We start from the raw sequence: 18596 nt of genomic DNA on the forward strand, positions 1-18596 counted from the left end.
CCTCATCAAAAAGTGGGCAAAGTATATAAACAGACACTTCTCAAAAAACAGACACTGTCTTCAAAAGACGACATTATTTCGGCCAACAAACACATGAAAAAAAGCTCATCATCACTGGTCATTAGAGAAATGCAAATCAAAACCACAATGAGATACCACCATCTCATGCCAGTTAGAATGGCGATCATTAAAAAGTCAGGAAACAACAGGTGCTGGAGAGGATGTGGAGAAATAGAAATGCTTTTACACTGTTGGTGGAGTGTAAATTAGTTCAACCTTTGTGAAGACAGTGTGGCGATTCCTCAAGGATCTAGAACTAGAAATACTATTTAATCCAGTAATCCCATTATTGGGTATATGCCCAAAGGATTATAAATCATTCTACAATAAAGACACATGCACACATATGTTTATTGCAGCACTATTCACAATAAGACTTGGAACCAAACCAAATGCCCATCAATGATAGACTGGATAAAGAAAATGTTGCACATATACACCATGGAATACTATGCAGCCATAAAAAGGATGAGTTCATGTCCTTTCCAGGGACATGGATTAAACTGGAAACCATCATTCTCAGCAAACTAACACAGGAACAGAAAACCAAACACCGCATGTTCTCACTCATAAATGGGAGTTGAACAATGAGAACACATGGATACAGGGAGGGGAACATCACAGACGGGCCTGCCGGGGGATGAGGGGTAAGAGGAGACATAGCATTAGGAGAAATACCTAATGTAGATGACAGGTTGATGGGTGCAACAAACCACCATGGGACGTGTATACCTATGTAACCAACCTGCACGTTCTGCGCATGTATCTCAAAACTTAAAGTATAATTAAGAAAAGAAAAGACATGATCCAATATAGTAAAGCATGAATACAGGTGACAACATACTTTTCAGTATCAATAGGCACAAGTAGACAGTAAAATAATCGCTTTAAAATGCTGAAAGGAAGAACTGTCAATCTAGAATTCTGTATCTGGTAAAACTATCTTTCCAGAATAAAACTGAAATAAGGACAAACAAAACTAAGATAATGTATCCCAAACAAACCTATATTAAAAGAAATAATGGTCGGGCACAGTGGCTTACGCCTGTAATCCCAGCACTTTGGGAGGCTGAGGAGGGCAGATCACCTGAGCTCAGCATTTCAAGACTGCCCTGGGCAACATGGTGAAACCTCGTCTCTACTAAAATACAAAACATTAGCTGGGTATGGTGATGCGCCTGTAGTCCCAGCTACTCAGGAGGCTGAGGCATGAGAATTGCTTGAGTCCAGGAGGCAGAGGTTGCAGTGAGCCGAGATCGTGCCACTGCACTCCAGCCTGGGCAACAGATTGAAACTCTGTTTCAGGAAAAAAAAAAAAAAAAAAGGACCAGAAAAGATAAATAGGTAGCTAAAGATAAACAATTATTTTTTCTTAATTTCTTTAAAATTAATATTGCTATTTAAAGCAAAAATTATAAAACTATTGTGGAATTTATAGTAAATATAGGTATAATACATATATATGATATCTACAGCATAAAGTATGGGGTGGGGATAATGCAACTATACAATTGCAAGGGTCTTGCATTTTGTATAAAGTGATACAACATTAACTTTAAATAGACTTTGTAAAGTTATGGATATGAACTGTAATACTTGGAGGAAATACTAAAATAACAATGCAATGAAGTGTTGCTTTTTTTTAATTCAAGAGAAAAAATTTTAAAGGAATTCTTAAAAATTGCTTGAGTTTCACTTCCCAAGATTCTAATTCAATTGGTCTGAGGTAGAAACCAGACAGTGATATTTTTTAAAAGCTCCTCACCTGATTCTAATATGTTTAAAATGCCAGTGTTGGGAATGTTTCTAGCAGTGCTAAATCAAAGTTATTGGATGTAGTTGTAAAAGAGAGAAGTATATGTTGCATGTAACAGAGAGAGTATATGTTGCTGGAAAACCATGCAGATCACCAGAGCATTGTTTTACCTCACTGAAAAGCATTAGTTCCTGTGAATCCACAGACCACTTGCTTCCTGTTGATGACAAAGTCGTCACCATTTTGTAACAAAATGAAGAAAAGATCATTGTAGTATTTAACATATATAGGTTTGTGTAGTATTTAACATATAGGTTTGTGTATGTCTGTGCACCTATAGTCTGTACGTAATAAGTCTATTCCTGTTACTACAGTTCTTGAAAATAGTTGGGTGGCCTTTCGCTACATTGGAAAGACATATTTAGAATAATATGACTTCATATATAGGCTACATGATGTACAAAAAAATGCATATGGGGGAAAGTAAGAGGAGCACTCAAAGAGATCTTCCAGAGCATCTCAAACAGAGATTCAATAAGAGGCCTATTTAAGAGGTCATTGGAAGGGAGATGCCATAATTCTTAAAGACATTGCATGCAGAAAAAAACAGTGATTTTAAATATTTGCCACAAATGGAAAATGATAGGAGTAGATACTCAAGTTACAATTAATTTGTGATCCTTTGCTATAAAGCTGTTTCTTACCTGGGCAATTCTGTGTAATGCATGCCATAGATTTATTGATTGTCAGTTATTAATGATTTTCCTCAGGCACGAAAGATGTAAATAGATATTGGTGAAAAGCTACCAGCTGTCCTTTCAGGAAGGACAGTCCTTTATTTCCTTTTTGAGGGCTTACACTTTTTTATGAAATAATGTTGATAATAGATTTACTTTTAAAATGAACTTAGATTGCAAAAATGTAAACTTTGTACCGTCATCTTTATATTTGTTCCAATAATATTTTTTAATGATTATTATTATTGAGTTAAAATGTGCATACAAGAATGTACAGAAAAATATACAATTAGATATGTATAATAAATGTACCCACTCACATCACCACCACCACAGTCAGGACATAAAACATTTAGGCAACACCAGAAAGTTCCTTTTTTCCCCACTTTCAACCAGTCACCACCTCCATGGTTAACACCATTATGATTTTTAACACAAAAGATTAGTTTTACCTGTTCTTGAAGTTTTTATAAATAGAATTTTTTTTTGCTGTCTACAAGAGAAACACTTCATTTTGTATATGCATAGAAATATATATATATTTAGAGGTTATATATTTATATATATATATATATTTAGACCTCTCTCTATATATATTTAGAGGTTATGTATAGAGAGGCTTTTTCCTTGCTTATTTGAGTTTCTTGTGGATTCTGGTTATTAGTTCTTTGTCAGATGCATAGCTTAGAAATATGTTCTTCCATTTTGTGGGTTGTCTGTTTACTCTGATAATTATTTCTTTCACTGAACAGAAGCTTTTTAGTTTTATTAGGTCTCATTTATTTTTGTTTTTGTTAAATTTGCTTTGGTCTTAGTCATAAATTTTTGCCTAGACTATTGTCTGGAAGAGTTTTTCCTAGGTTTTCTTCAGGAATTTTTATAGTTTCAGGTCTTAGATTTCAGTCATTCATCCATCTTGAGTTGATTTTTGTATATGGTGAGAGATAGGGATCCAGTTTCTTTTTTCTACATATGCATATCCAGTTTTCCCAGCATCTTTTATTGAATAGGGTGTTTTTTTCCCCAATTTATGTTTTTGTATGCTTTGTCAAAGATCAATTGTAAGTATTTGACTTTATTTCTGGGTTCTCTATTCTGTTCCATTGGTCTATACATCTATTTTTATACCAGTACCATGCTGTTTTTAATTACTATAGCCTTGTAATATAATTTGAAGTCAGGTAATTGTGATGCCTCCAGATTTGTTCTTTTTGCTGAGGATTGCTTTGGCTGTCCAGGCTCTTTTTTGGTTCTATATGAATTTTAGGATTGTTTCTTATTCTGTGAAAAATGATGTTGGTATTTTTATCAGAATTACATTGAATCTGTAGATTGCTTTGGGCAGTATGGCCATTTTTACAAACTGATGCTTCCAGTCAATGAGCGTGGGATGTGTTTCCATTTGTTTGTATCATCTATGATTTCTTTTTGAGACGAAGTCTCACTCTGTCACCCAGGCTGGAGGGCAGTGGCGCGATCTCAGCTCACCACAACCTCCGCCTCCCGGGTTCAAGCTATTCTCCTGCCTCAGCCTCCCGAGTAGCTGGGATTACAGATGTGCGCCACCACACCCAGCTAATTTTTGTATTTTTAGTACAAATGAGGTTTCACCATGTTGGCCAGGGTGGTCTTAAACTCCTGAGCTCAGGTGATGCACAGCCTCCCAAAGTGCTGGGATTATAGGCGTGAGCCACTGCATCCAGCCTCATCTATGATTTCTTTCAGCAGTGTTTTATAGTTCATCTTGTAGAGATCTTTCATCTTTCTGGTTAAGTATATTCCTAGTTTTTTGTTTTGTTTTGGTGGTGGTGTTGTTTTGCAGCTATTTTAAAAGGGATTTAGTTCATGATTTGATTCTCTGCATGGTCACTGTTGGTGTATAGCAGTGCTACTAATTTATGTACATTGATTTTGTAACCTGAGACTTAATTGGATTCATTTATCAAATCTAGGATTCTTTTGGAGAAGTCTTTAGGGTTTTCTAGGTGTACAATCATATCATTGGCAAAGAGAGATAGTTTGACCTTCTCATTTCCAATTTGGATGTCCTTTCTTTCTTTCTCTTGCTGATTGCTCTGGTTAGGACTTCCAGTACTATGCTGAATAGAAATGATGAAAGTGGGCATCCTTGTCTTGTTCTGGTTCTTCCAGGGAATGCTTTCTACTTTTCCCCATTCATTAAGATATTGGTTGTGGGTTTGTCATGTGTGGCTTCCTTCTATACTTAGACAGAACATACCTCAAAATAATAATGTGTTGAGGGTTTTTATTATAAAGGAATGCTGGATTTTATTGAATGCTTTCTTTGTGTCTATTGAGATGATTGTGTGGTTTTTATTTTTAATTCCATTTATGTGATGAATTGTACTTATTGACTTGCATATGTTAAAGCATCCCTGCAGCCCTGGATGAAACCCAGGGTGAATTATCTTTTTAATATGCTGTTGGATTCAGTTTGCTGGTATTTTGCTGAGGATTTTTGCATCTGTGTTCATCAGGGCTATTGGTCTGTAGTGTCTTTCTTTTTCTTTTTTTTTTTTTTCTGTTAGATCCTTTCCTGGTCTTGGTATCAGGGTGATACTGGCTTCATAGAATGAGTTAGGGAGGATTACCTCTTTCTCAATCTTTTGGAATAGTTTCAGTAATATTGATACCAATTTTTCTTTGAATGTCTGGTAGAATTTGGCTGCGAATCCATCTGACCTTGGGCGTTTTTTGTTGTTATTGGCAATTTTTAAAATTACTGAGTCAATGTCACTGCTTGTTATTGATTTGTTCAGGATTTCTGTTTCTTCCTAATTGAAGATGGGGGGCTGTGTATTTCCAGGAATTTATCCATTTCCTCTAGATTTCCTACTTTGTGTGCATAGAGGTGTTCACAGTAGTCTCAAATGATCTTTTGTATATCTATGATGTCTTTTTGTATTTCTGTGTTACAGGTATTGCTGTAGTGTCTCCATATTCATTTCTAATTGAACTTATTTGAATCTTCTTTTTTTTTTTTTTGGTTAATATAGCTAATGGTCTATCAATCTTGTTTACATTGTCAAAAACTCAGGTTTTTGTTTCATTGGTTCTTTTATATTGTTTATGTTTGTTTCAATTTCATTTGATTCTGCTCTGATCTTTGTTATTTCTTTTGTTTTGCTAGTTTGGGGTTTTGTTTGTTCTTGTTTCTTTACTTCCTTGAAGGGTGACTATAGGTTGTCAATTTGTGATCTTTCAAACTTTTTGATTTAGGCATTTAGTGCTATAAACTTTCCTCTTACTACTGCTTTTGCTGTATCTCAGAGGTTTTAATAACTGTGTCACTATTATTCATTTCAAAGAATTTTTTAATTTTCATCTTGATTTCATTGTTAACTCAAAAATAATTCAGGAGAAAATTGTTTAATTTTCATTACTTGTATAATTCTGAGAGGTCCTTTTCGAGTTGATTTCTAGTTTTTCTCCACTATGGTCTGAAAAGATACTTGTTTACCTTATTGATACTTGATTACCTTTGATATGATTTTGAATTTTAAAAATTTATTGAGACGTATTTTGTTGCCTATCATATGTTCTTAGAGAATGTTCCATTTGCTGATAAGAAGTATGTGTATTCTTTTTTCTTTTATTTATTTATTTGTTGTTGTTTTTTTTAATAGACGGGGTCTTGCCATGTCGGCCAGGTTGGTCTTGAACTCCTGGTTTCAAGCAATCTGCCTGCCTCACCCTCCCAAAGTGCTAGGATTACAGGCGTGAGCCACCGTGCCCAGCAAAGTATGTATATTCTATAGTTTTGGGGTAGAATTTTCTCTATTGGTTAGGTCCATTTGTTGTAGAGTGCAGTTTAAGTCCAGTGTTTCTTTGTTGACTTTCTGCCTGGATGATCTGTCTAGTGCTGTCAGTGGAGTGTTGAAGTCCCCCACTATTATTGTGTTTCTGTCCAACTCTGGGAGCTCCAGAGTTAGGTGCATATATATTTAGGATTGTAATATCTTCTTGTTGGATTGATCCTTTTATCATTATATAATGACTTTCTTTGTCTTTTTTTTTTTTTAACCATTGTTGCTTTAAAGTCTGTTTTGTTAACATCAGAATAGCTACTCTTGCCTGCTTTTGGTTTCCATTTGCTTGGAATATCTTTTTCCACCCTTTACCTTGAGTCTGTAAGAATCTTTACATGTTAAGTGAGACTCTTGAATACAGCAGATATTTGGTTTGTAATTTTTCAACCATTCTGTCAGGAGGTTATAGACCATTTACATTTAATGTTAATATTGAGATGTGAAGTACTATTGCAGTCATCATTGTTGACTGTTACCTACTTTGTTTTCTTCATGTGTTATTGTTTTATGGGCTCTGTGAGTTTTATGCTTTCAAGATGTTCTATTCTGGTGCATATTGACCTTTTGTTTCAAGATTTAGAGCTCATTTTAGCATTTCTTGTAGAGCTGGCCTAGTAGTGACAAATTCTCTCAGTATTTGCTCATCTGAAAAAAAACTTTTTTTCTCCTTCATTTATGAAACTTAGTTTTGCTGGATACAGAATTCTTGGCTGACAATTATTCTGTTGAAGGAGGCTAAAGACAGGACCCTAATCCTTTCTGGCTTGTAAGGTTTCTGCTGAGAAGGCTGTTGTTAGTATAATAAGTTTTCCTTTATAGGTTACCTGATGCTTTTGTCTTACTGCTCTTAGAATTCTTTCCTTCATGTTGATTTTAGATACCCTGATAATTATATGCCTTGGTGATGTCCTTTTTGTTGTCTTTTTTTTTTCTTCTGAGACAGAGTCTCACTCTGTTACCCAGGCTGGAATGCAGTGGCATGATCATGGCTCACTGCAGCCTTGACCTCCTGGGCTCAAGCAATCCTCCCACCTTAGCCTCCTGAGTAGCTGGGACTATAGGCATATACCACCACATCAGGCTAATTTTTTAATTTTTATAGAGATGGATTCTCTCTATGTTGCCCAGGCTGGTCTCAAACTCCTGGTCTCAAGTAGTCCTCCCACTTCGGCCTCCCAAAGTGGTATTACAGGCATTAGCTACTGGGTCCAGCTGATGATATCCTTTTTGTAATGAATCTCCCAGGAGTTCTTTCAGTTTCTCGTGTTTGGTTATCTAAATCTCTAGCAAGGTCAGGGAAGTTTTCCTTAATTATTCCCTCAGATAAGTTTTCCAAATTTTTTGTTTGTCTTCTCCCTCAGGAACACTAGTGATTCTTTGGTTTGGTGATTTTACATAATCCTATATGTTTTGGAGACTTTATTCATTTCTTTTAATTATATTTTCTTTATTCTTGTCTGATTGGGTTAATTCAAAAGCTTTGTCTCCAAGCTCTGAAATTTTTTCTTCTACTAATTATAGTCTATTGTGAAAACTTCCCTGTGCATTTTTTAATTCTCTAAATGTGTCTTTCATTTTCAAAAGTTCTGATTGGTTTTTCTTTAAAATATCTATCTCTAGAAAATTTATCACTCATATCATGAATTATGTTTTTAACTTCACTATGTTGGTTTTCACCTTTCTCTTGCATCTCCTTGAGTAGCTTAACAATCAACCTTTGGGTTCTTTATCTGGTATTTCAAAGATTTCATCTTGGTTTGGATCCATTGCTGGAGAGTTAATGTGATCTTTTGTGGGTACTGTAGAACCCTGTTTTGTCATATTGTCAGAATTATTTTTCTGGTTCCTTCTCACTTAGGTAGACTATTTCTTCTAGTATTTTTGAATTTATTTTTCATTCAACTGTGTTTTTTAATTTTTTATTCCCCCTTAAGAATGTAACTTTAATGTTTACGGTTTATTATAGCCTAATTTGGCTCTTGATGATTTCTGGTGTAAAGACTCTGAGTTCCTTGGTTATAGAGAATCTTTGTTTGATGGCTTTCTCAGATGCTGTTTGTAGTAGCAATGTGCTTGGTGTGTGAGCAGGTTCACTGTCTTAAGTTTTCCATCTGGCTCACAGGGTAGACTGCAGCCCACCGTTTCTTTCAGAGGGTCTGTGATTTCTGTCAGTTTTCCTGTTAAGTTCCTGTGTTGCTTCTTGAACAAAAGTTCACAGTATGACTCTCTACACACTCTTTTGTCTTTCCAAGTGGGGGAGGCATGCTAACAATGCTTTCAGTCCACCATCTTGGGGAATAAAGAGTGTGTGTGTGTGTGTGTGTGTGTAAATGGAATAATGCAGTATGTATTTTTCTGTGTCTAGGATCTTTCACTCAACATAATATTTTTGAGATTTATCCATATTGTTGCACATATAATAGCTTATTCTTTCTCTGTTGCTGAATTATATTCTATTGCACAAATATGTCATAATTTGTTTATACATTCATGTGATGATGGACATTTGGGTTGGTTACAGTCTTTAGCTATTATGAGAGAATCTTATGAATAAATTGAAAAAATTAACATTCTTGTACAAGTCTTTTTGTGGGCATTTGTACTCATCAAATAAATACCTGAAAGTGCAATGCTCTTTAATAGTGCCTGCATATTTTTTGCTTTAGTAGATACTGCCTAATGGTTTTCCAAAATGTTGCTACCACTTAACACTCTGACCAACAACACAGTATGTGAGAGTTTCAGATGCCATGTATCTTGGGCAATATTTGGTTTTGTCAGTCCTTTTACTTTTAGCATTTCTAGTGTGTTTCTCATTTTTGTTTTAATTTGCATTTACCTAATGACTGATGAAGTTGAGTACTTTTCATGTGCTTAATAATAATTTCTATATTTTCTTTTGTGAAGTTATGTGCTCAAGTCCTTTACTCATTTTTTTATATTATTTTTAGATGCTACTACAATAAGACACTAAGCAAAGTTTTTAAATAAGATTTCATATTAGATTACCTATGATAGCAATGTCTTTTTTTTTTTTTTTCTGGTACAGGATTTTACTCTGTCACCCACACTGAAGTGCAGTGGTAGAAGCATAGCTCACTGCAGCCTTGAACTCCTGAGTTAAGCATTCCTCCCACCTCAGCCTCCCAAGTAGCTGGGACTATAGGCTTGTGCCCCCATACCCAGCTAATTTTTAAAATTTTTTTGTAGAGATGGGGTGTCGCTGTGTTGCCCAGGCTGGTCTTATACTGCTGGCCATGAACAATCCTCCCACCTTGGCTGCCCAAAGTGCTGGGATTACATGCATCAGTCATTGCGCCCAGTCAGTAATATATTTTGATTGATTTTTTAAATCTCTTTTGCACAGATTCTTTATAAAAATCTTGCAAAAATATACATAACATAAAATTTGCCATTTTAACCATTTTTGAGTATACTATTCAGTGGCATTAAGCACATTCACAGCGTTGTGCCACCATCCCCACTATTCCTTCCATATATTTAGTAATTTCTTGAATGTAATTGATATGTAACAAATTATGTATATCTCAGATGTGTAATTTGATAAGTTGTACCATATTTACACATCTTCAAAAGTTTCCTCATGACCATTTGTTATCCTTTCTTCCAACCACTCTCTGCCTCCACCCTCCCTCCCCAAGCAACCAGTGATCTGTTCTCTGTCACAACGGATTGATTTGCATTTTCAAGAATTTTATATAAATGAAATCATGTAAAACTATTCTTTTTGCCTAGCTTCTTTCACTCAGTATAATTATTTTGAAATTCATTAATGTTATTATTGCATATACCAATGATTTATATATTATCATTGTTCAGTATTATTCTATTGTATGGATATATTACAAATTGTTCTCAAGCTCCTGGTCTCAAGTGATCCTCCTGACTCAGCCTCCTACAGTGCTGGGATTGCAGGCATGAACAAGGTAAAAGTTTAAAGTTTACAGGCGTAAGCCACAGCACCTAGCCTTGGATATACTACAGATTGTTTAACCATTTGCCTGTTGGTGAACATTTGGGTTGTTTTCTGTTTTGGGCTATTACTAATGTTTGGTAAGAACATTCATCTGTAAGCATATGCTTTCATTTCTCTTGGGCAAATCATTAGAAATGGAATGGCTGGGTCATATAGCAGGTGTACGTTTAACTTTTAAGAAGATGGTGAACAGTTTTCCAAAGTGCTTGTACTATTTTACATTCACTGATAGTGAATGAAAGTTCTATTTCCTCCATACCCTCACTTTCTTATGAGGATACTTTGTATAGTCTTTTTCATTTGAGCCATTCTAAATAAAGCCATTTATTCCATTTAGGTGTGTAGTGGTATTAATTTGCATTTCTCTAATGACAAATGATGCTGAGATCTTTATGTGTGCTTGTCATTTGTAGGTCTTTGATCTTTTTGCATTGATCTTTTTTCTGCAAACTTGCTAAAGTTCTTCATTATATTAGTCGTTTCATAGATTTTTTTAGGCTCCTACATAAACAATCATCTCATATATAAATTAAAATGAGGGTTTTTTTTTTCAAATCTTTATGCCCTTCCTTCCTCTCTTCTTTCCTTTCTTCCTTCTTTTCTTTTTTTCAGCCTTATTTTACTGGCTAACACCTCCATTACAAATTTAAATAGAAGTGATTAGAGTAGACATCCTTGCCTTATTTCTGATCTTAGGAAGAAAGCATGTAGTATTTCACCACTAAACATGAAATTAACTTCAATTTTTAAAAGATGTCCTTGAGCTAAAGAATACAGGAATAACAAATGTAGGGGGAAGCTACTACCTCTGAGGCTTAGGGAGAGTATCCAAGGGAGGAACAAACTTGGAAGCTGAGATTCAGGCCTCGTAGGAATGAGTGTGGCTGTGCCTCTGGATGGTGAAGTTCACTGGAATGCCAAGGGCCAGAGCTAGAGAGCTGAGGCTGATGAGCAGAAAGTTGCCCACTGGGGTAGTGCTGAAACTTACTGGAGTGTGAGACCCACTGAGTCTCCTATAGACCTCTGACATCTGCATCATAGGAGCAAAAAGAGCACATTGGAACCAGTGTGAAGAGCCCCTTCCTCTGCTATTATTTGCAGTGTCCCTGCTGCATCTGCTACAGATAAAGTCAAATATTGTGGCAACTGGCAAAGGAGAAATTTTCACAGGGTCTAGTCTCACAAAACAAGGTAAAGAAGCTGATTTGGAGCTGAGAGGCAAAAAACTGATAAATGATACACTGATTGAGGAAACTTTCTTTTGATTCTCGTTCGCTGAGAATTTAAACCAAGAGTTGGTGTTGAATATTGTCAAATGCCTTTTCTACATCTATTGGAATTATCATGTAGTTGTTGTTCTTTATTTATTTTGCTCATTATATCAATTGTTTAAAAAAATATATAGAGATGGAGTCTCACTGTGTTGCCCAGGCTAGACTTGAACTCCTAGGCTCAAGCAATCCTCCCACCTCAGCCTCCCGAGTAGCTGGGACTACAGGCACACACCCCACCACACACAACACATCAATTGATTTTTTTTTTTTTTGAGACGGAGTCTCGCTTTGTTGCTCAGGCTGGAGTGCAGTGGTGTGATCTCGGCTCACTGCAGCCTCCACCTTCCAGGTTCAAGCAATTCTCCTGCCTCAGCCTCCTGAGTAGTTGGGACTACAGCTGCGCGCCACCACACCTGGCTAATTTTTGTATTTTTAGTAGATACAGCGTTCCACCATGTTGGCCAGGCTAGTCTCGAACTCCTAACCTCAAGTGATCTGCCCTCCTTGGCTTCCCAACGTGCTGGGATTACAGGTGTGAGCCACCACACCCAGCTACATCAGTTGATTTTAAAATATGAAACCAACCTTGCACTTCTGGGATTAAGTCCTACTTTTTATGTATTGCTCAATTTAATTTGCTAATACATTAAGGATTTTTGCAACAATGTTAAAAGGAATATTGGTCTATAGTTTACAGTTTTTTTTTTTCTTGTAATGTCTTTGTCAGGTTTTCCTATCAGGATTTGCAGACTTCATAAAATAAGCTGGGAAACTGTCTCATCTTCTTCTATTATTTATAAAATTGAGTAAGACTGACAAGATTGGAATTATTTATTTCTTAAGTTTTTTGTAGAATTTACCAGTGAAACTATCTAGTCCTGCTGGAGTTTTTTCTTTTCGATTTGGTAGGAAGGTTTTTTGGCAACAAACCTACTTTCTTTTATAGATTTAGACTTTTCAGATTTTATTTCTTCTTACCTCCATTTTAGTATGCTGTGTTTTTCAATGATTTCTCCAAGGCTCCTCAGGAAGAAATTTAGAACAAAAAATGATGGTCAGAATTCAGCCTTCAATTCTCTTTTATCTGAGGCCTGTGTGATAGCTGTTGGCATTTTTCATCTGGTGGGAGTTTCTGATAAACAACTCAAGAACATATGTTAAGATGTTATCTTTTAGTTTCCATGGGATATCAAAATACCTTGTGACTCTGGCTTGCTTGGGAAACTGTTTTTACTATCTTCTTGCTTATCAGGTTGCTCATTTACTTTTCAAGGCTAGCTGGGTGCCGGACTTTCCCTTGAAGGGACTCAAAATGGTTCCTTTATTTCCATGCTGAGTGGGACCCAGCAGGTCCCTGAAAGGGGTCGCTGTTCTATCTCAATCTTTTTCTAGCTTCTTATGCTGGAATCTTAGGTCAATGATTTTATATAATCATTATTATGATAAAATTATTATAAAATATTATATATACATAATATATAAATATATTATTTATAATTACCTAATTGTATATATAGTTTTCTTAAATACATATAATCATTTAAGCCTGTGAAATTTTCCTAACCACTGCTTTAGCTGCAACTCACAAGTTTTGCTATGTTGCATTTTCTTCAAGTTTGAAATTATGAGGGGAGAAAACACACTCCACATGTTTGGGTTTTTTTTCTGCTCTCTCACTCAACACAACAATCAACACAGAAGACTTCAGTGACCAAATATATGGAGACCTCTCCACCAGCAAGCAAGCAGTCAGTTCTGTAGCGGACACGCAGCTGGATATCCCCTAATTCAATTCTAACACTATGTACCCAGAGATGGTATCAGATCCCACAGATTGAAGTCTCAGTCTCCAGACTGCCTCATGCTTCAGACACCAGTTACAAGTCAAGGCCACCTGAACTTCTGACCAAACCGGCTTCAAGTTGGGGTTCCTACAACTCCCTGTCTAGTTTCAATTACTTTGCTAGAGTGGCTCACATAACTCAGGGAAACATGTTTACTAGTTTATTACAAAGGATATATTAAAAGATACAAATAAACAGCCGGTTTGAAGAGATACGTGGTCTGGGTACCATAGCTCATGCCTACAATCCCAGCACTTTGGGAGGTTGAGGCGAGAGGATCCCTTGATCCCAGGAGTTCAAGACCAGCCTGGGCAACATTGCAAAACCCCGACTCTATCAAAATAAATAAATAAAATAGAAAAAAGAAAAGATAAGCTACATAATGCAAGGTATAGAAGGGTCCCAAGCACAGGAGCTTCTGTCTCTGTGGAGTGGGATGCACCACCCTCCCAGCATATGGATGAATTTCTTGTTCACCTTCCTATAAGCCTCCACATATTTAGCTATCCTGTACCCCATCCTTTTGGGCCTTTTATGGAGACTTCATTGGATAGGCATGGTTAGCAACCATGTAGAAATGTGATTGGGCCAAAAAGTTGTGATCTAATTGTAATAGATTGAGGGGGAAACCCATTAAGGCCTGTCTGTTCAGCTTCATCTTGGCCTCTCTGCAGCATTCCTTCCTCCAGGGTATGGGGCAAAGCTCTTTTGAAACAGAGGTCTTGTAACCTACAGTCAGACAAAGTAGGTCAGAGAATTTCTTTATGGCCAGAGGCAGAGGAAGGATAGAGTATATTTTTAGTTTCTAAGGGCCTGCCTTGGGGAGAAAAAGGATCAGGTGAAAGGAAAGCAGGAGAAGGTCAGAGAGAGAGATTGTTTTCTGAGGCCTGTTTCTGAGGCCTAAAGCACCCAACATTTTAACAAAAGACTGTAACAAGGTCTGTGGGAGTTAAGAGCCAGAAACCATGGACAAAAATCTATATCTATATCACCATCAAAATCAGATAATTAACATTTATACAATATTATCCTCAGACCCTATTATTATCCCAATAATATCCTTAGGTATTAAGTTCAGAATCACACATTGCCTTTGTCAAACCTATTTAGTGTCCTTCAATCTAGAAAAGTTTCTTAATCTTTCCTCAACTTTAATGGTGTTGACACATTTGAAGATTGAGGGCTAGATTTTTTTCTTTTTTTCTGAGACAGAGTTTCATTCTTCTTGTGCAGGCTGGAGTGCAATGGTGCGATCTGGCTCACCACAACCTCTGTCTCCCGAGTTCAAGGGATTATCCTGCCTCCAGAGTAGCTGGGATTACAGGCATGCACCACCAGGTCCCGCTAATTTTGTATTTTTAGTAGAGACGGGGTTTCTCCATGTTGGTTCAGGCTGGTCTCGAACTCCTGACTTCAGGTGATCTGCCCTCCTCAGCCTCCCAAAGTACTGGGATTACAGACATGATGTAAGCCACCGTCACCTGGCATTTTTTTTTTTTTTTTTTTTGAGACGGAGTCTTGCTCTGTCGCCAGGCTGGAGTGCAGTGGCACGATCTCGGCTCACTGCAACCTCCATCTCTGGGATTCAAGCAATTCTTCTGCCTCAGCCTCCCGAGTAGCTGGGACTATGGGCATGCACCACCACGCCTAGCTAATTTTTGTATTTTTAGTAGAGACAGGGTTTCACCATGTTGGCCAGGATGGTCTCAATCTCCTGAACTCATGATCTGCCACCTCAGCCTCCCAAAGTGCTGGGATTACAGGTGTGAGCCACCATGCCTGGCCCTGGCTACATATTTTATATAATGTCCCTCAATTTGGGTTTGTTAGGTATCTTCTCATGATTAGATTTGTGTTGTCCATATTGGCAGAGACATCATAGGAGTAATGCTGTGTTCTTCCTATTGAATCCTATTATGTGTCACAAAATTTTGATGCTTTTCATCACTAATTACATTCACTTGCTCACTTAATTAAGATACTTGTAGGCTTTTTATCTTTATAATCAATAAATATTTTGAGGGACAGTACTTTGAAACTATGTAAATATCTTATTGTTTACTTTATCTGTTACTAATGTAGCCACTCCAACTTTCTTATCACTCATTTCAGGCAAATGTTTTTCTGTTATTACTTTCAACCTATCTGTGTCTTTAAAGTGTATCTCTTGTAGACAACATAAGCATCTCTTATAGACTTTCTTTTTTATCTAGTCTGACAATATCTGCATTTTAATTGAAACATTAGTCCATTTATGTTTAATGAATTCTTGATATGGTTGATTTTAAGTTTTTCATCTTATTATTTTTATTTTGAGCCATCTGTTATTGCTCCTTTCAATCTGTTTTCTTTTTCTCTTTTGCATTAATCAAATTTTTAATTTTTCATTTTAGTTCTTCAATGGGCTCTTTACCTATACCTATGTATTATTTTTAAGAGGTTGCTTTAGGGTTTACAGTATGCATCTTTCACTTACTGCATTGGAATATTACACTATGCCTCATAAAACTTAACTATATCATTTTATTGTTTTCTGGTAGCCATCGGTTCCGATGAGAAGTACACCATCATCCCTGTTGTTCCTATGTGTATAATGGTGGTGGTGGTTTTTCTGGCTTCTTTCAGTGTTTTCTTTTTTAGCTTTGGTTTTCAATAGTTTCCGTATCATGTGCATAGAGGTAGTTTTCTTTATATTAACCATGCTTTGGATTCACTGAGATTCTTGGATATAAAAGTTGATATTTTTACCAAATTTAAATCATTTCTCAAATACTGTTATCTGTTCCATTCTCTCTTCTTCTGGGACACCAATTAGACATAACATTAGACTTTTCTATATTGTCCTACAGGTCATTGAGGTTCTATGGATTTTTGAAACATTTTTTCCTTGTCTTCAAATTTAATTATTTCTGTTGATCTAAACTGAAATTTATTGGCTTGTTCTTCTGTTTTTTAGTCTACTATTAAGTCCATGCTATGATTTTTACATTTCAGATATAGTACTTTACAATTGTAGAATTTCCAATTCGTTCTTTTTATGTAATTTTTCTCTGCTGAGATTCCCTCATTTGTTTGGTAATTAATGACCATCTTTTTCTGTTAAGTCTTTGACCATATTTATAAAGCTATTGTAAATTCCTTGTGTGCTAATTCCAACATCTGGGTTATCTTAAGATCTATTTATTTTGTTTTTTTCTCTTAAAATTGAGTCCTGTTTTTCTGTTTGTTTGCATATGGAGTAATTTTTTATAGTATACTCAGAATTGTGGATGATACCTTGTAGGGACTCTTGATTCTGTTATCTTCCTCTAAAGAATGTTGACTTTTTGTTTTGCAAAAGTTAAAGCTGACTAATTACACTGAGCTTGTTGGGTGTCTCGGTTTTTCCCTTAGTCTAGTTGAATCTATTAGACCAGGTCCACAGTCCTGGTACATAGTCTATACTTTTAAGGCATGGCCCTTCTGAGATTTCAATGGGAAGTCTGAAATATGTACTAAGACCTCTAACTAAGTGGAACTCAAACTCCAAATTCCACCCCTATGCCTTGGGTAGTAGCTGAAATCTCTGATCAGCTTTTCAACTTTCCTTTTGTGGGTTTCTGCAGACATCTTGGAGTCTCCCATACATAGTCAGTTCAGGGATCAGCCAAGGATTTTAAGGGAGTCTATATGCATATATGGGGCTTCCCCTTTTTGGCTCTTTTACCCATCTCTTTTATTCCGTCATTCTAATCTGATTTACCACATCTAATGTCTAACCAACTGAAGTAGCCTACCAATCTTCCTGATTCAAGTCTTTCCCCTCTTCAAACCATTCTTCACACTGCAGCCAGATTTCATTCACTCATTTACTCATGTAACAAATAGTCAATGAGCACTTTCCTAAAAGACAATACTGTCAAGCAGTCAAGCTACTGCAGCTGCTAGGCTGGCTTGCCACATAGATTCAGCTGTTAAAAAGACCATAATTCTAAATTGATTTAGACAGTTTATTGCTTATGGCACAGCAGGTAGCATGAGCTTCATGTCTGCATTGGTTCTCTTTGCCCCCAAGTCCCATAAGGGTGGTATGGAGGCAAGTCCACGTAGATGCTGCAAAGGCAGAGGGTCAGTGTCACACCTGAGGAAACTTGAACTTTAAAAACCTCCAATCTTACATCAAGGCTGTGAGCAAACCTGCCTATCCTTTGCCACCAAATGAAACATTATCTTTATTGTCCTGGTTAGCAAACAAATCTGTCCTCTAACCTGAAGGGAGGTACCATTTCTAGCTTCCAAAGCAACTAGTTATGCAGACGTCTTTGAAAAGATAGTCCAAATTACCAGATATGCAGAAACGTGATGGACAATTGCTTCCAAACAAGTACAAGGAGAAAGCAAACCACTTAGGTCAAGTTTTGAGAATGATTTCAGACATATCAGAAATGTGACCATCTGCTCCCCAACCCCAATTATCATTATCATTTCCATCTGCAAAGATAAAAGAATCTCAACCACTTGCTAATTATAGACATACATTTCCACAAAAGGTTTTAAATATTTCATCCCACAACAAGATATAAGACTGGAAGCCAGAATTACCTTGGAAGTGTTGGGCTAGCACTCCTTTACACTAAACCGGAAAGGTATAGTCTGCAAAAGCAGGCATTACCTGTTTATAATTAGCAATTTATACTTTAAAGAACTATCCAAAGGAATTGAGTTAGGTTTAATCAGAAGAGTAAGAGACTAGAGACATGCACTATGGTTCTAGCTGCAAGGGCCTTACACCCAAGATAAGGAGAATGGGCACATATACTTAAAGAGGGCATAATCTTACAAGCCAGTGTCAGTATGCTGAGTGTCCCATACAAGCAAGTCTGGCCATAGTGCTTCTCATATTCAGAGGCAGGAACAGTCATTAGGGGGTGCTTTTATAGAACATTTCAATTTCCATTATTCTTCTGACTGGGTGTTGAAAAGCAGTTATTACAATAGTTTTTTTTGTTTTGACTTCCTGATGCATCTGCAGATGTGCACTGAACTTAATACTGTAGTCACAATGGCGACTTTACATCATTCAGGGAGTCATTCCTTAAGCCTAGCTAGAGTCCTTCCA

The 18596-nt window shown here is 36.6% G+C and overlaps 1 protein-coding gene across 9 annotated transcripts in view; it reads left to right on the forward strand.

The window, feature by feature from the left end:
* INVS (inversin) overlaps positions 1 to 18596 on the forward strand; it is a 208053-nt gene that overhangs the window by 84662 nt on the left and 104795 nt on the right. The window contains exon 2 of one of the 9 annotated variants that reach the window (XM_063649763.1): positions 6201 to 6315. The exons of the other annotated variants lie outside the window; for them this stretch is intronic. The gene's annotated coding sequence lies outside the window, so the exon portion shown is untranslated. The remainder of the gene's footprint in view (positions 1 to 6200; positions 6316 to 18596) is intronic. 9 annotated transcript variants of the gene reach the window in all.

Source organism: Pongo pygmaeus, chromosome 13 (genome assembly GCF_028885625.2).
Source record: "Pongo pygmaeus isolate AG05252 chromosome 13, NHGRI_mPonPyg2-v2.0_pri, whole genome shotgun sequence".
Classification (NCBI taxonomy): Eukaryota; Metazoa; Chordata; class Mammalia; order Primates; family Hominidae; genus Pongo; species Pongo pygmaeus.